At 43.6% G+C, this 23,416-nt stretch overlaps 1 protein-coding gene across 3 annotated transcripts in view; it reads right to left on the reverse strand.

Moving 5' to 3' along the window:
- The window catches only part of LOC106585713 (cytoplasmic phosphatidylinositol transfer protein 1), a 78,822-nt gene that overhangs the window by 41,646 nt on the left and 13,760 nt on the right, over positions 1-23,416 (reverse strand). The window contains exons 1-2 of one of the 3 annotated variants that reach the window (XM_045705937.1): positions 7,611-7,669; positions 7,204-7,334 (exon numbers count right to left, since the gene is read on the reverse strand). The exons of the other annotated variants lie outside the window; for them this stretch is intronic. The gene's annotated coding sequence lies outside the window, so the exon portion shown is untranslated. Of the gene's footprint in view, positions 1-7,203; positions 7,335-7,610; positions 7,670-23,416 lie in introns of those variants that run through there. 3 annotated transcript variants of the gene reach the window in all.

Below are 23,416 nucleotides of genomic sequence, written 5' to 3' on the forward strand. Positions count from 1 at the left end.
ATATGGCAACTTTCCCGTCACTGGAACATTCTTTCCTTGGGAAGAACATTAACCTGTTAGGGCTAGGGGGCAGTATTGACACGGCTGGATAAAAAACATACCCAATTTAATCTGGTTACCACTCCTACCCAGTAACTAGAATATGCATATACTTATTACATATGGATAGAAAACACCCTAAAGTTTCTAAAACTGTTTGAATGGTGTCTGTGAGTATAACAGAACTCAAATGGCAGGTCAAAACCTGAGAGATTCCTTTACAGGAAGTGGCCTGTCTGACCATTTCTGGAACTTCTTTGCCATCTCTATCTTTTACTAAGGATCTCTGCTCTAACGTGACACTTCCTACGTCGTCCATAGGCGCTCAGAGCCCGGGAAAAACCTGAATGTCGTCATCCCAGCCCCAGGCTGGAACACATTATCGCCTTTCTCAAGTGGCCGATCAAGGGACTCTGGGCTTAGGCGCGTGACCTGACCGCCCTCGTCTTTGTGATTTTTTCTCTGTTTGCCGAAAAGGAGTTTCCCGGTCGGAATATTATCGCTTTTCTACGAGAAAAATGGCATAAAAATTGATTTTAAACAGCGGTTGACATGCTTCGAAGTACGGTAATGGAATATTTAGAATTTTTTTGTCACGAATTGCGCCATGCGCACGACCCTTCTTTACCATTTCGGATAGTGTCTGGAACGCACGAACAAAACGCCGCTATTCGGATATAACGATGGATTATTTTGGACCAAACCAACATTTGTTATTGAAGTAGCAGTCCTGGGAGTGCATTCTGACGAAGACAACAAAAGGTAATCAAACTTTTATAATAGTAAATATGATTATGGCGAGTGCTAAACTTGCCGGGTGTCTAAATAGCTAGCCCGTGGTGCCTGGGCTATGTACTTAGAATATTGCAAAATGTGCTTTCACCAAAAAGCTATTTTAAAATCGGACATATCGAGTGCATACATCTGTATCTATAATTCTTAAAATAATTGTTATGCTTTTTGTGAACATTTATCGTGAGTAATTTAGTAAAATGTTAGCGAATGCCCCGGAAGTTTGCGGGGGGTATGCTAGTTCTGAACATCACATGCTAATGTAAAAAGCTGGTTTTTGATATAAATATGAACTTGATTGAACAAAACATGCATGTATTGTATAACATAATGTCCTAGGGTTGTCATCTGATGAAGATCAAAGGTTAGTGCTGCATTTAGCTGTCTTCTGGGTTTTTGTGACATTATATGCTAGCTTGAAAAATGGGTGTTTGATTATTTCTGGCTTGGTACTCTGCTGACATAATCTAATGTTTTGCTTTCGTTGTAAAGCCTTTTTGAAATCGGACAGTGTGGTTAGATTAACGAGAGTCTTGTCTTTAAATAGCTGTAAAATAGTCATATGTTTGAGAAATTGAAGTAATAGGATTTTTAAGGTTTTGAAAATCGCGCCACAGGCTTCAAGTGGCTGTTACGTAGGTGGGACGAATTCGTCCCGCCTAGCCCAGAGAGGTTAAAAAGTCAATCACGGGTATTTTTTGCCGTAACCTCTTTAGCGTTCTATGGTTTTAGATGTCTACATTCCATATTGTCTGAAATCCCCTTTTCAATCCAAATGTGGTAACGAGAAACATAAAAAGGGTTTTGGTAGGCTGGAATTTGGTCACTGGAGTGACCGTTGTCATGGGGACAGAACGATTACCCCTTCTCAAGGGTTGCCAACAAGACCAGAGTGTCCGAGCAGAAAACAAGTGCTACATTAAGTACAATTGAAACGGACCCTGAATACACAAGTGACACAAAAGGGACACTTAGAACTGTTCTGAGTTCAGAATGGTTCCGATGGAGTCACTGGTGATCCTAAGAACTGGTCTGAGATCAGTCAATGGGCGTCACGTTTAAGCCTGTCCCTCATCGCAGGTAATTTGCCAATTAGCGCATATGGACGTCAATAAATGAATCCCTGGAGTATACTGTTATTCATGCAGAGAGGAAATTGAGTCCTGGGCTTTTCAGGGGAAACAATCAATAGCAACAATCCAAACAACAAAAGAAGCCACCGGCCTAGATAAAGAGGATCCATACGGTTTAAATGCAATCGTCAATTTCCACATCTGACCAAAAACACAGGGCAGAAATGTGACACTGAAAAAAACATATCAAACGTGTTGTGCCCTGACTGAAAAATAGGGCCTTATTCACCTCTCCTTCGACAACAGACAGAGAAAGAAAGAGAGAAATAGAGAGAGCTCCTCAGCCGAAAAGGACAACAACCACATGAAAGGAATGAAATCTCATCCAAATTGTACAAATTGAGTTTTCTAAAGAAGTGAGACAACAATCAAGTTCCTCTTACCAAATCGACCGCTTGTGTGAAGTTAAGTGATGGCAAATTGATACAATGACTTCAGTGCTGGAGACAGATGAGGGATGCGATAGACATCCAGTGTTGTCTCATTTCAGGGCCCATTACCTTGCACAGCTCATCATCAAACAATACCAATATTCATATTCGCACACATTCAGCTCCGCACACCCACACACAAACATGCACAGGCATACATGCAAGCACGCACATGCAAGTACACACACGCGCACAGCACTAGAACCATATACCTCTCAGCCAGCAAATTAGTGACAGTTAGCATGTCAAGAACGCCAAGCAGCTCGATTCCCTTGTGACGTTCCTCATGTGCTCTCTGTCAGTTTCAGTCACATCCATTCTGTGGGCCACCCAGTCTGTGCAACTGGCCAGCTGCAGAGCCAGAATGGCTGGGGAGAGGAGTTGGTTAGTGGAGTAATACTACTCTTTCAGCTCTACCTGCACCAATCGATACACCACCTCAGCCTCAATCAGAGTTGCCATAAGGAGCCTGGAGTAGAGGAGACTATGGTGGTAGAACGGTCAGGCCTCTGATGAATTTGGAACAGGCGGTGTGTATGTGTAATATGTGTGTGTTTGCCACGGTCAACATCGCAGATGAGCGAGAAGCAAGACTTCGCTCTCACACAGTATTGGCGGACGTGCACGGGTTTCGCTCCACGGGGCCAAAACAGCGGAGAAGTTTAGCCTCAACGCTATTAGTTGTGGAAATTCACCCACTATGCTGTTTACTTTCTGCATCTACGTCGCTGAGTCTACCTTTAATACGCATGTGTGAAATTAACGTTTTTTTTTTTGCATATCCCACTCTCCCTGAGACACCCTTGGAGAGTGGGGTCCCGGCCAGGGTCTGCCATAGTCAACGGCGACCCTGAAGCAATTAGGGTTAAGTGCCTTGCTCAAAGACACAGAGGACTCGAACGAGCCACCTTGCATGCTTACATGACGTGTGTTTTCTCCTAGGACATCAGTAGCCTCATTGATTTTGGCCCTGGTCTCAGTTAACATGTTAGTTTATCCACTATGGGGCATGTAACACTGTGTAGGAGGCCTGACAGTGAGCCTAGTCACAATTTATTGTATTCAATTGGGTCAGGATGGTTATCGTTTAGGCTTTCAGTGTGTGTGTGTGTGCAGTAACATTTGGGTGGGATTGAGTGTGTGTAGGGTGTATTTTGTACACAGATCCCTCAGCTGTCCAGAGTGAAAACTGATGCGAGATCCTCAACAATCTCCGCTGTTTCCTCTTGAGCAGACTGGCCACACAGTATGACTGACACAAGTAGACCATTCACTCTGAAAAAGTATTATAGAGCTTCCCCTCCAAGTCTCCTTTCCTCCATGACCAATGATCTGAAACCCCTGATTCTCTAATCTCTAGCTCAAATCGCCCTCTTCCTCTCCTTCTCTCCTCACAGATCCGTGGAGTTCCATTCTCACACAGCCATTTTCATTCACCTTCACAGTGTGTGTACACACACACACACACACACACACACACACACACACACACACACACACACACACACACACACACACACACACGTATGTTTTGGCCTTGCCTGTGACTCAACCTAACCCATATTAACCTCGTAGCCAGGCGGTCCACTGCCCTGAACGCAGTACATCACTGGGGCCGAGCTCCCTGCCATCCATGACCTCTATATCAGGTAGGTGTGAAAATTGTTAAAGACTCCAGCCACCCAAGCCATAGACTGTTCTCTCTGCTTCCGCATGGCAAGCGGTGGAGGAGCTACAAGTCTGACACAAACAGGCTCCTGAACAGCTTCTATCCCCAAGCCATAAGACTGCTAAATAGCAAACACAATGGCTACACGGACTATCTGCATTGACCCTTCTATTTCATTTTAGATTTTTGCACTGACTCTATGCACACTCACACTTAATTTGCTCACACACATTCACGCACTCATTTACAATCCATCTTTTATTTAACCTTTATTTAACTAGGTAAGTCAGTTAAGAACAAATTCTTATATACAATGACGGCCTACCTCGGCCAAACCTGGATGCCATTCTATGGGACTCCCAATCACGACCAGATGTGATTCAGCCTGGATTCGAACCAGGGACTAGTGACGCCTCTTGCACTGAGATGCAGAGCCTTAGACCGCTGCGCCACTCAGGAGCCTATATACGCTGCTGCTACTCTGTTGATCAAATATCCTGATGCCTAGTCACCTTATCCCTATACATATCTAACCCTACCACTCCAGTATCCCCCTGCACATTGTAAATATTCTAAACATGGTATTGGCACTGACCCTAAATCTGACCCTGTATACAGCCTACTTACTTTTTGTGACCAACTTTTTATTTAGTTTTGTCTTTTTTTTCAGGTATAGGTACAAAAACGATCAAATAAATGCATACGACGAAATCCCCCCCCCCCCCCCAAAGCATGCATGCATCCCACCCTTTCCCATCTCACCCGGCAACCAGGATTGCTTATAAGTCTCCCTTTCACCCATCCATCTCCTCAGTCTCCCCTTAGAAGCCTAGAACAGAGCGCTGTGCCACACAAACATTTTTTTAAGTATTTTTCCTCCCTCTCAGACACAGCTTGTGTGTGTGTGTGTGTGGGCGCAAGCAACTGTGTGTGTGTGTGTGTAAGAAGTGAAAGAAAGAAAAATAAATAAAGTACACGTCCAGAGAGATGGAGAGAGGAAACCATAACATATAGGCCAAAGAGAGAAAGAAAGAGGGAGGAAATGGAAGATAAAGAGAAAGACATTTGGAGGCCTGGGTGGACTGCTAAAGTCTAACCCTCAACTATTCACATCAGATCTGTATATCTCAGAGTAACTACACAACGCTAGTCACATAGTTTAGTTATTTCACAGGTTGTACCTTCTAACTGTAACCCACACAGCTTTATAATACATTTCCTGTTGCTCTACAGATGTCAATGAAATGCTATTTTCTGTAGGACACAAGCACCACACATACACGGCAGCAGCCACACTCGTCTCCCCGGGTTAACGTCACGTTTCAGTTTCCTTTCCTATTGGTGATTACCAGAAACACCGGTGAACAAACGCTGCGTCGTGACCCACTACGGCTCAGAGCTGCCATGGTGTTCTAACTAATATGTCTGCCTGTCTTATGCTGCACATGGTGAATTGAAGTACTGACTCATTCCTTGCTTGCTTTTGGGTTGTTTAATATGAGATGCTTACAAGACATTGGAGTATATTTCCAAAAAAGGTAAATTTAGGGTTGAAGTATTTTAACACATGAATAACAGTCCATGGTGCACAGGGAGTGCACGCTCTTCAGAATCGCAATTCAGGTTACAGGAAACAAATAAACTATAAATAAATGTGCACCGAGATCAAATGCCTATCTATCTTGGCCAGGACGCTCTTGAAAAATTGATTTCAAATCTCAAATGAGCCCTTCCTGGTTAAATAAAATATGAAAATATCAGCTTTGTCACCGTGGCTTTTGAGAGAGAGAGAGACAGAGAGACACAGCGAGAGAGAGTCTACCCTCTATGTACTTCTGAATGACTAGCACCGTGCTTCGAGCCCCTCCACCTGAGCCAGCTAGCTGCGTTTGGGGTACAAGCACAGTACAGCCGAGTCACCTGCCCTTTACCCCTCTACTGTGGACCATCTAAACATGAAACAGTCCAACCTCTGCCCCTGCTGTGTTGACAGACCAAATAAGACTGAAAGGGCTTCTGTCTATGGCTCAATGGCAGCATAGGCAAGAATGTTTCCAAAACACTACAGAGGAGAGCTACCGTTAAGCCAAGGCAAAACAGATACTCTGAAAAGGACAGGCAGCAAGCAGGTAAAGTAAGTGGATGTAGTAAAAACTATTTCAAGAGTGTTTATGAAACACAATTGTCCGACTCTGCTTTCAAGACTGGTTTGGTGCATTTTACCATAACACATGCCTTAGTGAGCACTGACCTTGAAATATGTACTTTTGTTCGATTTTATTAACAACAACAACCGCCGCAGACGACTGCAACTCTAAACAGCCGCCCACTCAACACACACAAAAATCATGATTTGCACCCTCATCTAAATGAGGCTACTTCCACAAACACGCCACAAACCCGCTGTCATCGCCCTCTCAGATAAAACAATGGATCAACCGGAGGGGAGGAAAGTCTGTTTACCGCAAGCCCAAGTACACCGGACCCATTTCCCTTGCATACTTCTAGACAAGTAAACAATAAGACAGACTGCTGGCTCCAGTTTAGCATCCTGGATATTTGTCGGCTGTTTTAGACTCGCTGTGTAGTGCTGCGGGGTGTGTTCACCCACACCGAGCCGCAACTGCTAATAACCCAGCCGCAACTGCTAATAACCCAGCCGCAACTGCCCAACTATGTGATAAAGTGAACATCTGAGGACCGCATCCGACCCTAAATGTACCGTACAGTTCCCTTTTTTCTCTTCAACAATGACGTTTATCTTCGACATTTATTCATTTAATATTTAGGCCTATTGTGAACAGTAGCCTAATGTTTTGCTGAGACCCTGACACCGTGCGCAAGGTTTTGTGAAAATGAAGTCTGACAAGCGTCTAAATCACATGCTTTTGTGAAAATGCACTGTACAATTAGGCTACTTTGTCCTTGAACATTTGATTTAACAATGACGTTTTTCTTAAGCATTTGGGCCTTTTCACTTGAAAAGGTTGCTGAAAGGAAACGGACCTCTTAGGCAGACTGCCTGTATTGGCAAGTAGCCTAACACCGCATTTGAAAAAAAAAATCGGATAATAAAAAAATAAAAAAAAGCGATAGAAAATGAATAGAACAACAACGTTTAGAAAATCAAAGTACCCACTGTCCAGCTATGAGGCTATGACTGCCTACTTTTGTCTTCCTTTCCCTTCTTTTGCGTCACAGAGTAGCATCCACTGTGTCAGGTTTCAGTCGACCCGCGTAGAGTCAGGCTCTAACGTTTAGGCTTATGCACTAAGGGCAGATAAACATAATGAAAGAAAAACCTCAACGTAGCCCCAAGAATAAGACATTTTTTCATACATCATTTTCTCTTTATTCAACCCGTCCACCACCCACCCACTTCATCCACACAATATTGCATTACCCTAAACCCGCCCGCCCCGGATATAACCGCGGCTACTTCAGGTTGCGAGTCAACTCGTGCATCACTATCGCTGTGGCGTGTGTCAATGATGCATTACCGCTGGATATAAAAAGGTCAATGTTTATTTAGGATGAAAAACGTACCTTTAGAGCTTCTTAGATCCAGCACATGCCCAACTTTAGAGATACCTGGGTTTACAGTAGAGGGAAAATAAATCATAATTTGAAAACAAAATGGCAACCATACTGAGAAAGGAAGTAAGGAAAATTTACCACTAACAAACACAGGGCCAGATATTTCTTTCATCCACCCAAAGTGTAAGGGAAAGTTAAATTGGGTGAGACAGAGGCAGCCAGATGTATAAAGCAGTCTGCCCATGTGCCCGCTGCTGATTTTCCATGATGGGGAGCCAATTCAGTGCTTTATGATGTGTCATAAAGCTAAAACAAATAGAGCTTCAAAAGGAGGCTAGCCATGCTGCGCTAGCACAAACAGATAGGCTTTATGGGAGTCCTGTTTGATGGCCAGATTTGAAATAAAGCTGTGTGACCACTTATGTTTGCCTAATGATTGATGTTAAAGCCTCGAGCATGAAAAAACGGACAATGGTACTATAATTTTAAAGGTAGACTCATGACTTTACCACGAGCAGCACCGCAGATATTGTGATGAGCAAGATGCAAGACTTCGTTCTCACACAGTCACACAGTATCTGCGCAAAGGACCAAAACAGCAGAGAAGTTTAGTCTCGCGCTTCAATGCTCTTAGTTGTTGCGCAAATTCCCCCACTATGCCGTTTACTTTGTGCACCTACGTCATATCGCTGAACCGTTGATATAGGACTGAAAGGTGAATAATGTCGTGGACCACAGTAAATTCTTACCACTCCCACCATTGTAAGCAACCAACTGGTATCCACAAAACGACAACGTTTTTGTAACGTGATGGTCTGACGTTCACGCAATATGAGGTGTGTTAACAATAACATAGCCTGCTAACTGTTTCAAAGACTTACTCGCAAACCTGTTCATCGTTATAAACAGGCCAACTGTACCCTTTACTCTAAAATAGAGCCTATAAGCCAAGAGATATAGAGTATGTGGACTTCTGAGGTAGAGGTAAGTTTGGCCTTGGTGTTGCTCGCCCATGTATGTTGTGTCGATGGTGTTTTACATGGCCTTGGTTGTCTAGTCCTGGTCTGCATCCCAAATGGCACCCAATTCCTTATTTAATGCGCTACATTTCACCAGAGCCTTAGTGGGCCCTAGTTCAAAAGTAGCGCACTATATACGGAATAGGGTGCCATTTGGGACATAGACCTGGTTCCCTTCCCAGTGGTAACCAATGTGATATGAGAGGCCTGGTTACAGTAGCTGTTGTAGGGCCTTCGGCCAAGGATAATGGAAAGTATTAAGAGTGGAATGACTGGGCACGCAGACAAACACACGGAGACACAGGCAGGCAGGCAGACACACAGGCAGGCAGGCAGACACACAGGCAGGCAGGCAGGCAGACGGAGGCAGGCAGACACACACAGACTCCACCTTCAGTGCACCCTCTCCTATTTGTTCATCAGCAAAAAAACTTCAGCAACAAACTCCCTTTGGAACAGCGAAGTCACGCAGTAGAGGAGTACATAAACTACCGTCCACTAGTAACATAAGGCTCTCCTCACAACTCCACTTCCTAAACTGGGGCTTGCGTCATCGATCGCAAACACAGAGCCAAATGTGCTTTTCACACATCTTGACCGGGTAAGGGACAGACGCACAAATCCAAGAACACACTCACACACACGTTTTCTACATTAGGTTAAGTCTACGCAAACAACAGCTGGGCCTTACACAAACCGACCGCGTTGGCATTTAAAAGGCGAGGGATTCACAATTCACTCATGCCAGTCAAATATCCTCTGGCCCTCACAAAAATTCCCCTTTAACTCAAACCAGCCAAAAAACACATAGAAACCCTCCAAGTACGCGCACACACACGGCTCAAAGAAGAGCTTTTGGAAAGAAAATCCCTTTCAGTCCAGTCTCGTTTGTCTCTGACGTCAAAACCCAAACTGAACCACATGAGAGGAACGCCCCACTTAAACGTCCTTTGAGGTGGTTGATGCTTGTCCACAATCCCTGTGTGTCTGTCTGTGTATCCCTACGTGTGTGCGCGCGCGAGAGAGCGTGTGTTTCTTGGACGGGCTCGGGAGTGATGACGTCACGGCGTTCGCAGGGGAAGGAAGCGGGGGAAGAGTCTGTTTGGAGAGCAAGCCAGCTCTTATTAATTACCAAGCGAAACATTCCTGGCTTGGGAAACGGCCAGGGAGAGAAGAACCCGGCAGTTATGAAGTCAACAGTCAGAACCCTGAGCGCTCTCCCTCTCTCCCTCTCTCTGAGCTTTCTTTGTCAGTCAGTCTCTCCTTCCCGGTCTCTCTCTCGTTTCCTCTGACAGCAACAACTTCCAAGAACAAGACGGGGACAGACAGAACAGACAGGACGTCAGGACTGATAAATCAGAGACGGGCAAAGTTGAGGATGAGTTCAAAGGAGCTAGCACACACACAAAACACACGCTACGACAGACAATAGGAGAGTGTAGTAAATATTGACAAAGGAAGAGATCCTCTAAAGCCGGCCATTGATCACAGGGGATGTTTTCTATAGTGCTGACTCATGAGTTTTATTTGCCAGGTTTAAATAGACACACATCCCAGACACACAGGCATACTGCAGAACACAGAGACATGGGCATTGATGCCTGGTAGATCAAAATCCATAAAAAGTGCTTACATGTGAACCATAAGGACGTACACAAGGATCAGACCAGGGTAATCTTCTGCAGAGTGACTAATGGCTGAGATCCATTGGGGATGTCTAACAGCCACACAAAATGAAGAGGAGAGTGGGTGGGTTAGCTCCTCTGTACATGCCAAATGGGTGTGGGGGCTCAGTTGGAGGGCTGAGGGTGTTGGTGGGCTCCACAGCTGTGTACCCGATGCCACCCTGCAACCCCTATTAAGAGGGAGTGAAGTGGGCAGCGAGAGATGTGTCCCAGCCCCTCCATTGGATCATAATTACAGCCGTGTGTGTGTGTGTGTGTGTGTGTCTGACAATGGAAGCAGGTGTGTCCGTGCATGTATATGTGTGTGCCTGTGTGTGCACCCACTGCCCACACACACACACACACACACACACACTTGCCACAAAGCAGGTGGAGGGTTGATGATGATGATGGGGTGGTGGCGAGACCCAGCTGACATCTGCAGCACGGAGAGACAGTCTGGGAGGGAGGCTAGCTAGCCTCTCACTGAGGTAGTCACGACAACGCTCACACAGTGGAGAGCTGGGCTGTGATCAAGCAGAAGGGGGAGGGGTCAACACCCCCAGAGCATGCTGGGCAGGGAGCCAAGGGCTTTAAATACCAGCATCTCCCAGGAGGGAATAAATTGTCCAAAAACAATACATTTGGGGGTCAGAGAGCACCGGGAAAACGCACCGAATAATCAAGTCATCGTGTTGTGTCAATACAATGGTATATCAGGACTAGTTTATTAGATCACATTCTGGTGGGGTATCCCACTGAGGAATTAAACCCGCATCCGTCAGCCCAGCACTTGTCAATAACATATATTAGGCTGCATCACATCCAGCTGTGACTGGGAGTCCCATAGGGCGGCGTACAATAGGCGCAGTGTCTTCCGTTGTAGGGTTTGGCCGGGGTTAGGCCGTCATTGTAAATAACAATCTAAACTGACATGCCTTGTTAAATAAAACTATGAAAAATTAAAAAGCTGAGCCGAGGGACTAAATGAAATATTACCACTATGTTTTTAAAATTATGTCTATATTTATTTCCCAAACACAATTACAATCACTTTGTCTTTTACTAAATGTAAACATCTTTTAACATAGGTATTAATACCTAACAAACACTTTGAACATGTTAAAGGCCCTGTTGTTACCTCATATCCCAGAGATAATGCCTTGCATTACACCTGGGAAGAAAACAATTCAATTTGCTCAACTTGACATTGGCTCAACCAACCCCAAGGCAAACATTGACTAAATTATTTATTTCACCTTTATTTAACCAGGTAGGCAAGTTGAGAACGAGTTCTCATTTACAACTGCGACCTGGCCAAGATAAAGCAAAGCAGTGCGACACATAACAACACAGTTACACATGGAGTAAAACAAATATACAGTCAATAATACAGTAGAAAAATAAGTCTATATACAATGTGAGCAAATGAGGTGAGATAAGGGAGGTAAAGGCAATAAATAGGCCAGGGTTAGCGAAGTAAATACAATATAGCAATTAAAACACTGGAATGGTAGATTTGACAGTAGATGAGTGTGCAAAGTAGAAATACTGGGGTGCAAAGGAGCAAAATAAATAAATAAATACAATAGGGGAAGAGGTAGTTGTTTGGGCTATTTATAGATGGGCTATGTACAGGTGCAGTGATCTGTGAGCTGCTCCGACAGCTGGTGCTTAAAGCTAGTGAGGGAGATAAGTGTTTCCAGTTTCAGAGATTAAATATTAGCACACACAGCTACAAGGATGCATTTTCATGCTAGGTTTAAGACCTCATATGTAAGTTTATATAGAGACCCTAAATGATTTATAGAACAATCTTAAATATTTTTTGGACTTAACGTCCTTACCACTTTTTCCATGTGGTTTGATCCTTCACTGACTCCATGAAATGATTAACTCTTGCAAAATATTTGGTCAAATGATACATTTTGTGTATGTATTCCTAGAAACACGGGAGGCTCAACTTACCCCACTCTCCCCTACAATGTGTATTCGTTCCTGCCTATACATCCTTCCTCTATGAACCAACAAGGATCCACCAAACCCAAACAAGCGTGACCACATAAGACAAAGTCAGCCCTTTTCTTCTTCGTTAGAGCACGCAAGCACACTCACGCAAAGTTATTAATGTCTCTGAAACGCCAGCTGTACACGGACCAATTCCTGGAAACATTCACCCAAGGCCACTTTTTTTTTGGCTTCATTACCAAGCCTTTCAAGGGAATGACATTGTTCCGTTCCATTTCAAAGCTAAGCCACCAGAAAGTAACTGCCTCAGTCAATACTTGAGACAATTAGGTACCACTTTATATAAAAGGCAGCCTTTATTAAGGTTTTGTAAAGACTTTGACATGGCACTAACATACCTCATTGAACCAATCAAGGTCTTGATATATTAAAATCCCACAACCACTGTCAATAGAAGACTGATCTCCTCTCCAGGGGGTGTACTTGTACATCAAGCTGCCTCATGCTACAGAAACAGGAGATCCGGTCCTATGGGCCGTTCTGGCTCGGACAAGTCTCCCTTTCATCTCATTTTGCTCAAATGAACAGCAAACCTGGTTTTAAACGAACAGATAAAGCAACACCTCACGGCACAACGCCTCTCCCCAATTTGACCTTGATAGTTTGTGTGCATGTATTGACATGTAGGCTACGTGTGCCATTTTTATATGTGTGTAGTTCTGTCCATGTCTATTCATGTTCTGTATTATGTCCTGTTTCATGTTCTGTGTGGACCCCAGGAAGAGCAGCTACTGCTTTCGCAACAGCTAATGGGGATCCTTAATAAAAGGGAGGATCACCGCAGAGTTGAAAGTTAACCTTTCTTAGCGATACCTCTATCCCCCTCTTCTGAATAAATAAACATGCCCTGCTCCCTCTCTCTCTCTCCCCCCCCGCTCAGTCAATAAATCTTAGCAGGCGTTTTCACTCCCTAATCCTCTAAATCACACTCCCCATCAGACCACGATTCAACAGAGTCAGCTAGAGAGGACATGGACTGACAAGCATGAAAACACACACACACACACACACACACACACACACACACACACACACACACACACACACACACACACACACACACACACACACACACTATGCAGTGACCCTGGCTATGGAGTAATTAAGATAAGACTAATAGTCTATTAGCTCCATTTGATTAGGCTGACAGGACGGATGTAGGAAGATGATGATGTTAAGTCCCAATCCATTTGTTTTCCTAAAGCTAACAGAATGAACCACAGCTAAGTTAAAGGGATAGTCCACTCCAAAATCAAAGTTTGACAAAAGTGTCCAGATCTTAAAAAGGTGGATATATATATATATATGATATGATATATATGATATATATGATTACATTACAGTCCCTATCTTTCCCATTCATTTGAGATGATTATATATATATATATATATATCTCAATCTCAAATGAATGGGAAAGATAGGGACTGTAATGTAATCATTTTAGCCAGTGCCATTAATTTCCAATTCTCCTTCCAGTCTGTATCAAATATCCTTCCAAGCGTCTATCACAGCTACCGAAATCTCTATCAGCGCTTTACCCCGTGACCTTGTGAGTGAATCTAAGCCAAACACTTGGCAGTGTAGCAAAATACATCAATCTTTACGTCGAACAAATCAGGACATTCATAAGCTGGCCAATGGAAATATTTACCCTGACAAACTACCCCCAGAGCCAACAAACATCCAAGCACATCAAATGCTAATGTCCTCAAAAGTTGTTAAACAATTGAGCTTCGGGCGGCTTTGTAGCGACGCGCTAAATAAATGTACCACTGCTGCGACGCTAATTGCTACACGGTAGGTGGGCGAGAGCGAGAGTAAAGGAAAAACTTTTTGCCTTTTGATGTTATTGTAAGACTCAATTTGGCTTGATTTCTCTGTAGGAAGCCTGACTGAAAAGCATAAGTGGGAGTGGTCCCCTGTAGCTCCCATCTGTTCAGAAAGCTAGCGTGCATTATTTTATTATTATTTTAGGACGTTTGAATACATAGTCCCAATTCATAGTCTTTTTAGCTAATGAGGTAACGATTTCTAGTCCTAACAAATCTCAGGCATTTTTTTTTGTGACAAGTAGCCTATATTTGGGACTGGAAGTATTTTTTACTAAACATTCCATGTTAAAATGTTATAAGATTGATAAAATAAAAAAAAAAGGATTAGATGTGGCATGGATGCATTTCATTCAAGACTTCCATCGTGGCCTACTTGCAGTAGCAGTTGAGGGTGGAGTAAGACATTAAGACATGACACCAGCTAATATCTACTACTCTGCTGTCACAGACATTAGGGACTGGGTGAAGATGCGGTGCACACACACATGCACACATAGCTATGGTTCGCTGGCCCCTGCTGGGAAGGGAGGCAGCGGCACTAACAAGCTCCTATACATGCCCTCCTATCAGGAGAGGGGTCCAGGACATGGCAACAACACAGCAACGACACCAGACAACCAGGGATTTGGGATTGCAGCGGCGATGTCCATTTTACCCATCAGCCTCAGGGGTACTGTGGGATTACAGTCACTTGAAAGGAATGGAACTGGAAATGCAAGGACTTTTCTAGCAAGGATAGGAAGTCATAGAGCTAGGAGTATGATATTATTGCTAACATCCCGTAGAGCAAACAAACTGATGAAGTGAATAAAATAAAACAAATTAAATCCTACTGTTTTATTTTTTTAAAAGCACACATTCACATTGGGCAATCATAAAACCCTAACCCTAACATATGGGGTATTTGGGGATATTGACAAATACATATATTTTTTTACTAATTTATATTTTGTACAAGGCGATTCGAAGGAGCCAAAAAAAAACTCTTTATGTGAACAATAATTGAGCCATAAGTAACATACTTCTCGTCCATGATCCATCCACCTGGTACAGTGTTGGTATGGATATCACTCTAGTTAGTCAAACTGTATCCAAGTCTCCACACTGGAGAGTAGAGCTACCTACCAAATCCTGGCCTTTAAGGAACGCAAGACTATTAAATATCTCATTTGACAGTTAGCCCTGAAATGGTCTTAAATGATAAACTGTGTAATCCTATTTCTATTCAGGGAATGGTAAACGGCCGATGGTTGCCATAGAGACGGCGATGATGGTAACAGATCCAGGCAACATAGACAGTAGCTATCTATAGCCCGTCTGTCTGTGGTGTGGGTTGAGCTACTGTTGCTGTCCAAATGCATATCACCTACATATTGGTTTGAAGCAGATCAGAGTAGCAAGGTGTGTGTGTGTGTGTCTGACAGCGGTGCACTACTTTTGACTAGGGCCCAAACCTGAACAGGCACACGTGCGCATGTGAACACACACACACACACACACACACACACACACACACACACACACACACACACACACCACGTAAACACATACCAATGGCACACACACACACTGTCTCAGAGTCCATTAGAGCTGTTAACATCACACTAGCAGAGTGCAGAGAAACATTCTCACAATTATGCTTCAATGGCCACTCTGCCAGACCCATCTGCTGCTAGAGAGGCCAGACGATGTTGTTTACAGCCCATCTGGGGCCTGTGAATACGTGACTACGTCAAACATCTCCCACCCTCCAGACTTTTTTCTCACAAGTGTAGCATAGGTTGTGCGCTCCGCAAAGAACGTGTCCACTCCGACAATGATAACGGTAAAAGACTGGAATAAATACACTGCTCAAAAAAATAAAGGGAACACTTAAACAACACAATGTAACTCCAAGTCAATCACACTGAAATCAAACTGTCCACTTAGGAAGCAACACTGATTGACAATAAATTTCACATGCTGTTGTGCAAATGGAATAGACAACAGGTGGAAATTATAAGCAATTAGCAAGACACCCCCAATAAAGGAGTGGTTCTGCAGGTGGGGACCACAGACCACTTCTCAGTTCCTATGCTTCCTGGCTGATGTTTTGGTCACTTTTGAATGCTGGCGGTGCTTTCACTCTAGTGGTAGCATGAGACGGAGTCTACAACCCACACAAGTGGCTCAGGTATTGCAGCTCATCCAGGATGGCACATCAATGCGAGCTGTGGCAAGAAGGTTTGCTGTGTCTGTCAGCGTAGTGTCCAGAGCATGGAGGGGCTACCAGGAGACAGGCCAGTACATCAGGAGATGTGGAGGAGGCCGTAGGAGGGCAACAACCCAGCAGCAGGACCGCTACCTCCGCCTTTGTGCAAGGAGGAGCACTGCCAGAGCCCTGCAAAATGACCTCCAGCAGGCCACAAATGTGCATGGGTCTGCTCAAACGGTCAGAAACAGACTCCATGAGGGTGGTATGAGGGCCCGACGTCCACAGGTGGGGGTTGTGCTTACAGCCCAACACCGTGCAGGACGTTTGGCATTTGCCAAAGAACACCAAGATTGGCAAATTTGCCACTGGCTCCCTGTGCTCTTCACAGATGAAAGCAGGTTCACACTGAGCACACGTGACAGACGTGACAGAGTCTGGAGACGCCGTGGAGAACGTTCTGCTGCCAGCAACATCCTCCAGCATGACCGGTTTGGCGGTGGGTCAGTCATGGTGTGGGGTGGCATTTCTTTGGGGGGGCCGCACAGCCCTCCATGTGCTCGCCAGAGGTAGCCTGACTGCCATTAGGTACCGAAATGAGATCCTCAGACCCCTTGTGAGACCATATGCTGGTGCGGTTGGCCCTGGGTTCCTCCTAATGCAAGACAATGCTAGACCTCATGTGGCTGGAGTGTGTCAGCAGTTCCTCCAAGAGGAAGGCATTGATGCTATGGACTGGCCCGCCCGTTCCCCAGACCTGAATCCAATTGAGCACATCTGGGACATCATGTCTCGCTCCATCCACCACAGACTGTCCAGGAGTTGGCAGATGCTTTAGTCCAGGTCTGGGAGGAGATCCCTCAGGAGACCATCCACCACCTCATCAGGAGCATGCCCAGGCGTTGTAGGGAGGTCATACAGGCACGTGGAGGCCACACACACTACTGAGCCTCATTTTGACTTGTTTTAAGGACATTACATCAAAGTTGGATCAGCCTGTAGTGTGGTTTTCCACTTTAATTTTGAGTGTGACTCCAAATCCAGACCTCCATGGGTTGATAAATTGGATTTCCATTGATTATTTTTGTGTGATTTTGTTGTCAGCACATTCAACTATGTAAAGAAAAAAGTATTTAATAAGATTATTTCATTCATTCAGATCTAGGATGTGTTGTTTAAGTGTTCCCTTTATTTTTTTGAGCAGTATATATTGAATATATTAACAGAAATTACCGTAACCAAACAAACGTTGTAGATTAGAAATTAAATGTACTACTGGTGATAATTGGTAGACACTAACAATCAAAGAATTCACACAATGAAGTTATGAAACAGTGAATGTGCCAGAATTGGCGGGAGAGAGCCCTTCTTCTTGGACTGTGTGATCGGCGAGGATGAGTCTCAGCTTCCTCAATGGATTGGTTCACCGAGAAGATCCGCGCGGATGAGTCTCAATGGATTGGTTCACCGAGAAGATCCGCGCGGATGAGTCTCAATGGATTGGTTCACCGAGAAGATCCACGCGGATGAGTCTCAATGGATTGGTTCACCGAGAAGATCCGCGAGGATGAGTCTCAATGGATTGGTTCACTGAGAAAATCCACGCGGATGAGTCTCAATGGATTGGTTCACTGAGAAGGGCGCGAATCAGACAGGTGTCTCGTGTGCCAATTTATTTTTTTTACATCTTGGTCGACCAAGTCTATCGACCAAACAATTGACCAGTCGACTAAATGCGGTCAGCCCTAAAAGAAAAGCAGAGAAAGACCGGGAGAAAAGAAGAAATGAGCGAGAAGAGAGAGATCGAGAACAAGAACGAAAACGAGAGAACAGAGGCAAAACGGAAGCTCCAAATGAACTCATCAAGCCAAAGGGCCCATCCCTCCTGTCCAAAATACTCGTTGAAGATGTGGCTTAACCCGACTGTAATTACACTGCCAATGGCTACCGGTTGGGGACAACATTTCTCAGAATGAGGACATGTTTATAGATGTATTGTCTTCTCATATTCTATTCATTTCAATCCCAAAGCAACGGATTCAGCCTGTGTGTGTGTGTGTGTGTGTGTGTGTCTGTGTTTACTTGTTCAGTTCCCAGCTCCCCTATAAACTCTTCTCAATAATTCATAATGGAAAGTTGGCTGTTAAAATTCAGCATGGTGCACACATAATAAAATTGTGCATGGTATGACCCATTTCATATTACAAGGAAATCAGGTGGCTAGTCAAAGTGGACTGTGATTTAAGGTCAGGTAAAATATCAACTTGGTTGACTGCTTGATTGTCTTCAGTCAATACAAGAGTGCTGAATTATGAATGTGAATGATGTGATGTTTGTATTGGGGTTGATAATAGTCATTTTTATATGAAAGTCTGAAAACGGAAGGCTGTTGGAGTGAAAGGGAGACCTGTAATGGAAACGCTAAAGACAGACCACAGCTACTGTAGGATGAATATGCAGAGTAGGGAAACGCTAAAGACAGACCACAGCTACTGTAGGATGAATAGGCAGAGTAGGGAAACGCTAAAGACAGACCACAGCTACTGTAGGATGAATAGGCAGAGTAGGGAAACGCTAAAGACAGACCACAGCTACTGTAGGATAAATGGGCAGAGTCGGGAAACCACAAGAATGTGCATCTGTGAGAATCAAATCAAATTTGTCACATGCGCAGAATACAACAGGTTTTCATTACGGTGAAACGTTTACTTACAAGCCCTTAACCAACAATGCAGTTAAGAAAAGTGTTAAAGTATTTACTAAATAAACTGAAGTACATACATACGTGAGTGTGTGTGTGTGTGTGTGTGTGTGTGTGTGTGTGTGTGTGTGTGTGCTCTCTCCAGTTAATTGAAATGGCTTCTGTCCAAGGAAGAGCGAGTGACTGTCAGCAACACGTGACGATCACCCTGGAATGGCCTTACGGAATAGCCTTCCGCAGGCTACGCACACACAAACAGACACAAACAGACACACACACACAGAATCGAGGAAATGAGAGGAGGCCTCATCCGTGGATAACAGTCTATCAAAAGCCATGATGGTACTTCTGCTGGAGCAGCAAATAGCAACAAATGGCATCTAATCAAATCACAACACTGTCATGTACACCAGATGACAATTGTGTCTTCCACCAATCCACCTATGGAAAATGTTAGGTCCATTTCCTCATCATCAACACAACATTGAATAGCCACAATTAATTATAAAAAAATGGACAAATTCAAACCAGGCACTGTATGTATCAAGCGTCTCAGAGTAGGAGTGCTGATCTAGGATCAGGTCCCCCCTGTCCAAGTAATCTTATTCATTGTGATCTAAAAAGGCCAAACTGATCATAAAATCCAGGCAGAGTGACGCTGAAACTCACTTTTTCACTTTAAAAATGTATGCCAAGGAAAAACCACTGATTAAAGTTGAACAAACTATACACTTACATGCAGAAGTCTATTTTTTAACAATTGCCACTGAAAATGTCACTAAAACAAATCTCCATCAGTTTTGTGTGTACACGTTTTACCAAAACTCTGTTAAATGTCTACTTCGAATTAAGATTCAAAGATGTCTACAGAAAGAATGGGGTGTCCGCTATGATATGACAACTTGAGTTTGAAAAAAAATAGATATATTTTCGCTATTGAACTACAGTAAGTGAAGTGGATCAACACCCGGAAACAGAACGACATCATGGGTCCTTGATCTGTACTTAACAGAAATGCGTAATTTTGAATGTCATTCTCTTCATGGTGATGCATCCTAATTATGTACACAAAAATGTAGAAAAACGCAATATCCTCCTTATTCTAATGAGCTCCGAACCAAACAAGACCAAATGTGGTTGGTCCAGACTAGAGGTCCACCGATTATGATTTTTCAACGCCGATACCGATTATTGGAGGGCCCAAAAAAATAACCCGCCACCGATTAAATCGGCCGATTTTTAAATATTTGTATTTATTTGTAATAATCACAATTACAACAATACTGAATGAACACTTATTTTAACTTAATATAATACATAAATACTATCAATTTAGCCTCAAATAAATAATGAAACATGTTCAATTTGGTTTAAATAATGCAAAAACAAAGTGTTGGAGAAGAAAGTAAAAGTGCAATATGTGCCATGTAAAAAAGCTAACGTTTAAGTTCCTTGCTCAGAACATGGGAACATATGAAAGCTGGTGGTTCCTTTTAACGTGAGTCTTCAATATTCCCAGGTAAGAAGTTTTAGGTTGTAGTTATTATAGGAATCTCTCTATACGATTTGTATTTCATATACCTTTGACTATTATTGGGTGTTCTTATAGGCACTTTAGTATTGCCAGTGTAACAGTATAGCTTCCATCCCTCTCCTCGCGCCTACCTGGGCTCGAACCAGGAACACATTGACAACAGCCACCCTCGAAGCAGCGTTACCCATGTAGAGCAAGGGGAACAACTACTCCAAGTCTCAGAGCGAGTGACGTTTGAAACACTATTAGCGCGCACCCATTTACTAGCGAGCCATTTCACATCGGTTACACCAGCCTAATCTTGGGAGTTGATAGGCTTGAAGTCATGAACAGCGCAATGCTTGTAGAATTGTGAAGAGCTGCTGGCAAAACGCACAAAGGTGCTGTTTGAATGAATACTTACGAGCCTGCCATCGCTCAGTCAGACTGCTCTATCAAATCATAGACTTAATTATAACATAATAACACACAGAAATACGAGCCTTTGGTCATTAATACGGTCGAATCCAGAAACTATCATTTCGAAAACAAAACGTTTATTCTTTCAGTGAAATACGGAACCGTTACGTATTTTATCTAACGGGTGGCATTCCTAAGTCTAAATATTCCTGTTACATTGCACAACCTTCAATGTTATGTCATAATTATGTACAATTCTGGCAAATTAATTACAGCCTTTGTTAGGAATAAATGGACTTCACACAGTCCGCAATGAGCCAGGCAGCCCAAACTGCTGTATATACCCTGACTGCATCTTATCTACGAACATAGACAGGGCTCTAACTCCTCTAGCTCCACAATGAAATAGGGTGCAGGCCAGGCAGCAGGCTGTTAGCCAGCCTGCCAGCTTAGTGGAGTCTGCCACTAGCACAGTCAGCGTAGTCAGCTCAGCTTTCCCCATTGAGACCGTGTCTGTGCCTCGATCTAGGTTGGGCAAAATTAAAAATGGCGGTGTTCGCTTTAGCAATCTCACTAGTATAAAGACCTCCTCCATTCCTGCCATTATTGAAAGAGATTGTGATACCTCACATCTCAAAATTGGGTTACTTAATGTTAGATCCCTCACTTCCAAGGCAGTTATAGTCAATGAACTAATCACTGATAATAATCTTGATGTGATTGGCCTGACTGAAACATGGCTTAAGCCTGATGAATTTACTGTGTTAAATGAGGCCTCACCCCCAGGTTACATTAGTGACCATACCCCCGTGCATCCGGCAAAGGCGGAGGTGTTGCTAACATTTACGATAGCAAATTTCAATTTACAAAAAAAAAACAACAATGACGTTTTCGTCTTTTGAGCTTCTAGTCATGAAATCTATGCAGCCTACTCACTCACTTTTTATAGCTACTGTTTATAGGCCTCCTGGGCCATATGCAGTGTTCCTCACTGAGTTCCCTGAATTCCTATCGGATCTTGTAGTCATAGCAGATAATATTCTAATTTTTGGTGACTTTAACATTCACATGGAAAAGTCCACAGACCCACTCCAAAAGGCTTTCGGAGCCATCATCGACTCAGTGGGTTTTGTCCAACATGTCTCTGGACCTACTCACTGCCACAGTCATACTCTGGACCTAGTTTTGTCCCATGGAATAAATGTTGTGGATCTAAATGTTTTTCCTCATAATCCTGGACTATCGGACCACCATTTTATTACGTTTGCAATTGCAACAAATAATCTGCTCAGACCCCAACCAAGGAGCATTAAAAGTCATGCTATAAATTCTCAGACAACCCAAAGATTCCTTGATGCCCTTCCAGACTGCCTCTGCCTACCCAAGGACGTCAGAGGACAAAAATCAGTTAACCACCTAACCGAGGAACTCAATTTAACCTTGCGCAATACCCTAGATGCAGTTGCACCCCTAAAAACTAAAAACATCTGTCATAAGAAACTAGCTCCCTGGTATACAGAAAATACACGAGCTCTGAAGCAAGCTTCCAGAAAATTGGAACGGAAATGGCGCCACACCAAACTGGAAGTCTTCCGACTAGCTTGGAAAGACAGTACCGTGCAGTATCGAAGAGCCCTTACTGCTGCTCGATCATCCTATTTTTCCAACTTAATTGAGGAAAATAAGAACAATCCGAAATTTCTTTTTGATACTGTCGCAAAGCTAACTAAAAAGCAGCCTTCGCAAATGGAGGATGGCTTTCACTTCAGCAGTAATAAATTGATGAACTTCTTTGAGGAAAAGATCATGATCATTAGAAAGCAAATTACAGACTCCTCTTTAAATCTGGGTATTCCTCCAAAGCTCCATTGTCCTGAGTCTGCACAACTCTGCCAGGACCTAGGATCAAGGGAGATACTAAAGTGTTTTAGTACTATATCTCTTGACGCAATGATGAAAATAATCATGGCCTCCAAACCCTCAAGCTGCATACTGGACCCTATTCCAACTAAACTACTGAAAGAGCTGCTTCCTGTGCTTGGCCCTCCTATGTTGAACATAATAAACGGCTCTCTATCCACCGGATGTGTACCAAGCTCACTAAAAGTGGCAGTAATAAAGCCTCTCTTGAAAAAGCCGAATCTTGATCCAGAAATTATAAAAAACTATCGGCCTATATCGAATCTTCCATTCCTCTCCAAAATTTTAGAAAAAGCTGTTGCACAGCAACTGACTGCCTTCCTGAAGACAAACAATGTATACGAAACGCTTCAGTCTGGTTTTAGACCCCATCATAGCACTGAGACTGCACTTGTGAAGGTGGTAAATGACCTTTTAATGACGTCAGACCGAGGCTCTGCATCTGTCCTCGTGCTCCTAGATCTTAGTGCCGCTTTTGATACCATCGATCACCACATTCTTTTGGAGAGATTGGAAACCCAAATTG

This window comes from Salmo salar, chromosome ssa02 (genome assembly GCF_905237065.1).
Source record: "Salmo salar chromosome ssa02, Ssal_v3.1, whole genome shotgun sequence".
Taxonomy (NCBI): Eukaryota; Metazoa; Chordata; class Actinopteri; order Salmoniformes; family Salmonidae; genus Salmo; species Salmo salar.